Source organism: Pteropus vampyrus, unplaced genomic scaffold, assembly GCF_000151845.1.
Source record: "Pteropus vampyrus isolate Shadow unplaced genomic scaffold, Pvam_2.0 Scaffold78, whole genome shotgun sequence".
Taxonomy (NCBI): domain Eukaryota; kingdom Metazoa; phylum Chordata; class Mammalia; order Chiroptera; family Pteropodidae; genus Pteropus; species Pteropus vampyrus.
In genome coordinates this window covers 989,553-998,344 of record NW_011888859.1, presented here as the reverse complement: position 1 = coordinate 998,344, position 8,792 = coordinate 989,553, and the positions used below count along the sequence as shown (strand labels likewise).

The window sequence follows — 8,792 nt, the reverse complement described above, 5'->3', positions numbered from 1 at the left end:
TACGGGAGGCCCCTCAAGAAGGAAGGGCAGCCGGGAGTGAGAAGTGGACAGACTAGAGGCTGGAGTTCCCAGTATCACTACATTCTGACATAGAAGGTCTAGGGCTTGAGATTCTAAACTCAGACCTGGCCTTCTAGGTCATTATAAAGGTTTCATTGTTAAGACAAGAGGACCAGACATTTCACTTAACAGTTTATGAGCTTGATGCATGGGTCTTTATCTGTATTCTTGCCCTGGGCCCTGCAAATGTTGAGGATAAACTTATATGACCAGCCCAAGGCCTAAAGAGAAAAACTGAGCACGCTTCATCAGAGTAAGCCCAAAAGGGTAAAAAGTGCAATCTGGGGCGCCAGACCTCCAGTACGCCAGCGCAGGCTTCACTTCCTGGAGTTGTGTGGCCTTGGGCAAGTTGTTTTACCAGTCAGGCTGTGCCTCAATTTCCTCATCTGGCAAGTACGGTTAATAGTACCTACACCTCTTAAGGTTGTTGAGAGGAGTTAACATACATAAAGTACCTGAAACATGGAAAGCACTATACTGAAGAATTTGCTAAGTCAGGACTGGGGCTTTCCCTGGATACCCACTCCCTATGTGTAAGAAACTTACTTCTAAGGGGAAACACTCTGAGCAACTCCACTCACTAAAAAAAAAATCGGAAAAAAATTGTTAGATGAGAGAATGCTTGCAGAGGTGAAAACATAAACCATGAGTTTTGAAGCACATTAAATCCCCAGTAGATAAAGTGGGCAATAAATACTGTGCATAACATGAAATTAAATTAGTCCATCAACATGTGGACAAATATTTATCTGCTCTCATAAACTAAAGGAATGCAAAACCCAAGGCAAACTTAAGACATTATCTTTCACCTGTCAAAGTAGATTCTACCAATATCGGTGATGAGGCAGTGAAATCTGAACATATATTTGTTCCCAGGGGCATCAAAATTAGCATAACTTGTGAAAGCATATCCTTTAACAAGCTTCTATCCAATCTGTAGAAGGAAGCTCGCAAGTTAAGCCACCTACCTGAGCTAAGTGATGAACTAGGGATTCAAATCCATGTCTACAAAACACATGCTCCTTCTACTTTGTCATGAAGCCTGGAAGTTTACCCAAATAAATAATATAAGGAGAGCACAGAAACAAAGCTGTGCCCGGCAGAACAGAAATAAGCTATCAGTGTGAACACCAGCACATAAAAAGAATGCTTAGTTAACCGTATTTTTTAAATGACATGGAAACATAAGAGGTGGCTATTCTATAAGTGAAAACAAAATGGGAGTGTTTGACCCTAACTGCAACGCAATAAAAATTCATATATTTAAAAATTCGTAAATCATGAATTTAATATAATGAAGTAAATAAACATGAATGAAAAATCTATATGCCAAATTGGGGGTATCGTGAATATTATACAACGTATATAAGATTATCACTTTTTAAAAGAAAAGAGACATTTAGTCAAATTATGAAACATTAGAGCTTGAAGTATTCCTCTTCAAGATCACCTAAAACAGTCCCTTCATTATACTGCTGAGAACCGAGCCCCGAAGAATGTTACTTGTCCATTTTGATAAGATAATACCAGGGAATGCAATCTTTCAGTAAAGTGGAACAATCCCGGCTGTTATTCCATGAGTTAGAATAAGATTCTGGGCTGGGCGCTCGAGGCCGCTGACTTTCAAGGTTTGTTATTCTCAATTTTCAAGCCCACTAGCAAAGGTTTGTTTAAAAATTTATTCAAGGAATTTTAGAAAATGAGAACATTTTGATGTTTTAAACTCATTGGTCTAAGCTAAGTCATGAACTAGACTAAATAACTATAACACCAAAATCACCACTGCGGAGAGGAAGTGATCTCAAACACAACTGAGTTCAAAGAATGGGCTTTTCCAAAACCCTGAGTCCAATCAGGTTTATGATTCCTCTCTGATAACAATAAACTACACCTGGTTTCCTCTTCACTTTGTGTCTAGCCACATTCATACGTTATAGACCCAGAGATTATCTTCGATATAGAAATTAACATGAAATTAATTCATGAAATCTTTTATATACTATCTTGTGATACATTTTCATCATTGTAGGTTTTAAATAAAATATGGAAAAGATGGGCAAATTCTACTATTCCCCCTTCCACAGCAGTAATAGAAATATTTGTTCCCTGATTCAAAAAAAAAAAAAAAAAAAAAGACATGTAAATCACTCTTCTCAAAAAAAAAAGAGAGAGAGAGAGAAAGAGAAAGAAAACTAAAGCGCATGCACACACACACACACACACACACACACACACACACATTTATGAGCTATTCCCCAAGGATCTGAAAAGGGAAGGCTTAACATGTCTCATATATTTCAGTGATTAATGCTTTATTTAATATTAGGAAAAATACCAGTCGGGAGAACCAATACAGTTGAAGAATAAATTCTTACAAAATCCACACATTACTTCTCACATTTATTCCTATGTATATTCTTAGTAGCATTTAAAATGCTTTTTATGTTTGTTCAAAAAGAACAAAGCTAAATAAGAAGTTGGATTTATAGGCCTATTTAAATATAGTATACCAAAGAAAATGGTTAAGTAGGAAGCAATAGTCTCCTGTGGGTTTAAGCCTTTTTATTTTGTTAAGAAAACTGGTTACTTTTAGGGCGTATTAGTTAACTCATCCAATAAAGATATCTTGGGTGTCTATTATTTATCCAGCATCAAACTCTGAGTAAAAGAAATTTAACAGGTATTGTTTCAAATTATTTCACTTCTACAAAGTTGTCCTGTTAAAACATCTAGATGTCTAGAAACAATATACCTTGAGTCCTCTTTCCATACATTTTACATCTTAAAAAACTCTTTTTAAAGGAATAGATCCAGAAAGTGAGTTTTACCTCTATGGGTGACTATCATAAGAATTCTCCACATGTCATACTACGGCCATGCCACCCTGAACAAGCCCGATCCCATCTGATCTTGGAAGCTAAGCAGGGTCGGGCCTAGTTAGTACTTGGATGGGAGACCATCTAGGAAGACCAGGTGCTGTAGGCGTAAAAAATAAAAAAAAAAAAAAATAAGGGATTGTAAGCTGACAAGGTCCTTGCAATCTGTGAGGTCAACCAAGGGTTGCCTCGCCTTAAAAAAAAAAAAAAGAATTCCCCACGCACCAAAAGATAAAATCCAGGCTTTCTTTTAAATTAGGAACATGAATATTGCTGGGTAAAGCATTCCAGTCTATGTAACATTTATAATTGACAAGCGTTTCCCGCAGCCCCATCCATCAAGAACCACGCTCAGACGTGTGCTCAGCATCTCCACCTGCTCCGACGGAAATCTGGCGCCCAGTATGTGGAACCCACCTTCAAACAGCTGCAGAAGTAATTACCCCTAGGAAAGGATGGATTCATTTTCTTCCGTATCTTTGAAATTTTATAAGCTGCTGTATTTGTTTTTAGCTTGGTCTGTTTTCTTAACTAAATGACCAAGAGCAAGATTTGCTTAAAAATTGCCGAAATCGAGTATGTGCCTATAGAAACACACACACACACACACACACACACACACACACACACACGAAGAATTCCACCTCAAAACTGCCAAGAAAACTCAGTCCTTCCATATCACTCCATAAAGGATAATCTTTTAAAGGAAGGGTCCCTGTACCTATCTAATTGAATAGATAAATCAATAAAAAGGGATGATGACATCAATGGGCTATCTGAATCTTTTATAAAAGCATATGATTGTGATAAAACACAATCAGTGACTTCCTAGGGTGGGGTGAGGAGTTGGCAAAATAAATGATAAATAAACAAGCGCCTCCAGGTCTGTGATCTCCTGATGCATTGTGCTCTAGGAGCCACTCCCAGCCCTGCTGGCGTCCCTTTGTGTGAGGCTCAGGGAGGAAGGTTCTGTCCAAAGGAGACTGGCTGCTGCGGTGACACGTTCAGAGCTGGGAGCGAACCGCAGCCCTTCAAGTGACAAAGCTAACTCAAGTTTCATTAGCCATTCTTTCTCTGTTCCACTAAAGCCCAAAGCAAAATCAGAAACATGCAGTCGAATGTATTGGTACCTATGAATATGTCTTAATCACTTTTAACAAGAAACAAACACTCGGAGGAAGAAATCTCCATTTTCAACTCCTTCCTGGCTCTACTACCCAGCATTTGCGACAATGACTCCAATCACCAGAACACTGGCTACACACATCAACTTTCACAGTTTTAGCTGTGCTACATTTAAATTTTGTTCAAGATTTTCAAAAATGTGCAGGAACATGGAAGGATAAAAAAAAATACAAGATTTATTGGGCTACACCGATCATTGTATTTCAAGGTCTCTTTAGGTGCAACTATAATTACGTTTACACACAAAATTGCAGTCTAACCAATTTGTTAACCAACAATTGTTAGACCAAGACAAACGGTCAGTGGCATCGTCGATTAATAATTATGTTCAATCTAATTTTTATTGACTAGTTATTTTCTTCCTGCAAAGATGAATGCCAAACAATTAAACAAAACCAGTCTAGATGTCTAGATAATTAGAACAGTTTTCCAAGTCAGTGTGGCATTCTATTGGTTTAATCTGCATAAAGTCTCTCGACAAAAATGAGAGTAAAAACAGCCTTTCTGCAGTCTCACAGTGATAACAAACGTACAACTTGGCAAGTAGAAAATGAAATGCAGGTGGTTCTCATGAGGCAGATGGCAGGAAAATAATTCTATAAAATCTTACTCCTTCCCGTGATAGTGTCATAGTATAAGATTTATTTTTAACATTCAAATAACTAAGTCAATGTAAAATATTTCGATTAAAAAAACAACTAATGATTCATTCGAATGTCTTCTACAACGAAATGTGAATTTTAGAAACGTGATCTTATAATGGGTTTCTCGGGGAAGGTCTCAGTCAAGCTGTTTTATCACCTTCTTGGAGGGTAAATGCATTTTCAAAGATCTAGTCAACTGTTTTTTTCCCTTTGCTAGAAGTAAAACGCACATGAATTCTTAACAGAGTTACAGAGGGCTCAAAATGGCAGGTAAGTAATACAATTGGCCTCACGGCTTCACCACATATGGGTCAAACAGGTTTGTGAAAACTGGCTTAGAATTCTTACCTCTATTTTCCTACCGACAGTTCCATGAACCTGAGTTTGGTAGGCATTTTTTTTTTTTCTTTTGAAGTTAGAAACCATCTACGAAATTCTGAAATGGCACCAAGTCACAAACATTCCTTTTTTCTAACAATACACAAAAGAGTAATGGTTGTATTAATTTGAGACTTCTATTTTTTAGCTCTGCTTTTTAATCTTTCTACAATTTCTAATATCTATATTTATAATGCTTAAAGACCCCTACCTGGCTTGGGACAGAATTTGTTTTTATTTTATCGAATAACTCACAACTTCCTTCAGGGGAAAAATGAACATTTATGACAAAATATTTCTGATACACTTTAATGAAATTAAGATGAATTATTCTAGTGAACTACCTCCCTGCAACCCGACCCCTCCCACCTCCTCCACCATCACCACTCGCATCCAGTTGATCTTCAGGATCTGAGGGGAACCACCTTGATTCCATCCTTTTAACCAGCCTAACGATCATTATCTAGCCATTCTCTTGTTCTATTAAATGTCTCTACCAAGAGGAGTCTTTGAATTGGCCTGCTAGAGGTTTCTTTCCATGAGGTAAGTCTGAAATAAAAATTAGATATATATGCTCATAACCTTATTACTGGGGGAAAAAAAATTTCTTACTTTAAGGGGCGGGGGGCGGGAAAAGTGGGTAAAATAGAAAAGCTCTTCCATACAGAAGAATGTCAGATGTAGAAATGTAGAAACAATGATGGCTGAGAACCATTTTGCAACCCCGAATGTGATTCAGGCGAGGACCACCGATGGATGCTAAAACACTGGCAACAGAATAATGGGCATCCAACTATCACATTACCCCACGGCGAAAAGCATGTCTTTCTGATGAAGAGATCTGGGGAGAACCCTTAATCAAATCACCAAGCTTCACATCACCTATAACGGGGCAGCGTGGCTCCTAGTGTGAAGTCATAGTTAAGTAGTCAATCTCGGGTGGGTATATTCTGGCTAAGAATGTGCAGCCTGAATGCAATCATAGAAAAACCAATCTGACGACTCTACTACACAAGAAATTGGCCTGGGCTGTTCATAAAAATAAATCCCATGAGAAACGAGAAGGCAGGAGAAGTGTTCTAGTTTGAGAGACTTTAAAAAGAAACATAACTGAGTGCAGTTTGGGAACCTTGATTACATCCTGGATCCAATTTTTTTTTTTTTTTTTTGTAAATGCAGGTATAAAATGTATTTAAGAGATAACAGGGGAAGTTCGAATATAGACTCTATCAGACAGTACCATTAAATTAATATTAATTGATAATGGTACTGTGGATAAGCTGAAGAATGTAGAAATTTATTCTTAGGAGACAGTGCTAAATCCTTTAGAAGCCAATTATTTTGATGTCTTAAAGTTTCAATAAAACAAAAGGTTACAAATAAAAGAAGGAAAGCAAACCTGGCAAAATGCTGATGACTGGTGAATCTTACAAAAGAAACTTACAAAAGGAACTTTCTGCGTACTTGATGAGAAACATTTAACCAATAGAAATTCTCACCACTATCACCCCTCCCCACCAAGAAAACATTATTTGGGCAACTCCCCCATCTAGAAACAGTACTTATCTTTAAGTCAGAACTGTGAGAACCATTTTTGCAGAAAATCACATGCTTTAATAGCCAACAGTGCACAATGCATAATGTTCACTTGGACTCATCGTGGTGCCTGTCATACATACATCGTTTCAGAAGGCATCTTTAATTTTTAGCTTTACTTGAGTGTATAAGAACAACAGAAATTTAGTTCACTAAAAAACGAATGGGATCAACATCATCAGCTCTCAGAGAAATGCACATCAAAACCACAACAGAGATCACTTGACACCCACTATCATCAAAAAGGCAGATGACAAGTGGTGGGAAGGATGTGGAACCCTCTGACACTGCTGGTGAGAAAGTAAACTGGTGAGGCTGCTTCGGAAAATAGTCTGCTAGTTCCTCGAAAGGTTAAATGTTGAGTTAACACATAACCCAGCAATTCTACTCCGAGAAATTAAAACATATGCCCCTCAAAACCCTGTACACCAGTGTTCATAGCAGCATTACTCATAACGGCCAAAAAGTGCAAACAATCCAAACATGCATCAACTGATGCATGGATAAATAAAATGCGGGGTATATCCATATCGTTTGGCAATAAAAAGAAAGTATTGATATATGCTATAACATGGATGAACCCTGCAGACATTACACTAAGTGAAAGAAGCTAGATGTAAAGTCCACACACTGTATGATTTCATTTCGATGAAATGTCCCGAATAGGCAAATCTTTAGAGATAGAAAGATTAGTGGTTACCAGAGCCTGAAGGGAGGGGGAAATGGGTAGTGATTGCTAACGGGTACAGGGTTGCTTAAATTGATTGTCATGATGATTACACAACTCTGTGAATGTACTAAAAATCATTGAATCATTAAATGGTGACTTATAGGAGTTGTGAATTATATCTTTATAAAGCTGCTATTTTAAAAGCCCGGAACAATTAACATTCTTCCGGCAATTGCGACCAGGACTAGCTCAGAGGGAAAGTTACCCATAGATATCTTCCTGGAGTCAAGGTTATCTGCTCCAGATCTCCATATTATGCTTCTTGAGCAACAGCAAAATGTCATGACAAGCAGATTTAAGTGGTGTCGATTCCTAAGAAAGTAAAATAACATGCTTTAATTTACAAAAACCTCTCTGGATATCTTAGAAAGTTTTTATGATAGAAATAAGCTCCTTTTCCACTAACTTTGGAGGGGAAGACTGACCAGCATGACAAGTCTAAAGTGCTATTGAGAAGCCAAGTCACAGCACCAATACATGCATACATACATACATACATACACACACATACATATATATACATACATATGCACATACCTACCTACATACATACATACATACATACATACATACATACACACATACATACATACATACAAGTGCTATTGAGAGAAATTCTGCACTAAATAAATTTTAGGAAGGACATCTAAAACTTGAGGGGGGGAATCTTAAAAATTGGGTGACATTTTGGAGTTATCCTACATCCCTAAATGGGCAGTTACTCATAAGGCTATACCTGTCTTCAAAAAAGACAGCTCAATCTAAGGAGAGCCATTTGCAGTGTCTATATTCAAATGTCTACAGAAAACTTTTATGAAAAAGGTTTCACCTCAAATTGAGTATCTCTCATCTTGACCATAAGTTTTAAGCATTAGACACAAAATATGTCCCACGCCCAGTATCAAGGACTCTTAAGTACAGCATCCTTCAAGCATTAGCACAAAATTCACATTATACCAAACTTTGATGTGCCCCTAATTTTTATTTTCTTTCCATAATATTAAAACGAGGGTTTGAAAGTTAATCAAATATCCTTCGAGTTATAAACACACGTCTGTTCCTAAGGCTGCACAGAATTGGAAGTTTCCATATACTACAGGTACTTGGTTAGATGTCATACCTTCCCCCTTGTAAGCAAAAAGGTCAATACTGACAGATTCTCACTAAATTTAGATATATACAGCTGCCAGTTTTATTTTTGTTTCAAATACACATACTTGAGAATATGTCCCATTGTTTCGATAACAGTGATTTGCTTGGTCCCATAAGAAGGTTCCTCGATGTAGCTTAGCAGGAAAGGAAAAGATAAAGGGGGAGAGGGGG

General features: G+C 37.5%; 1 pseudogene; it reads left to right on the top strand.

Moving 5' to 3' along the window:
• Positions 1–2,926: 2,926 nt before the first annotated feature.
• Positions 2,927–3,045, top strand: LOC111741458 (annotated as a pseudogene).
• The last annotated feature ends 5,747 nt before the right edge of the window (positions 3,046–8,792 follow it).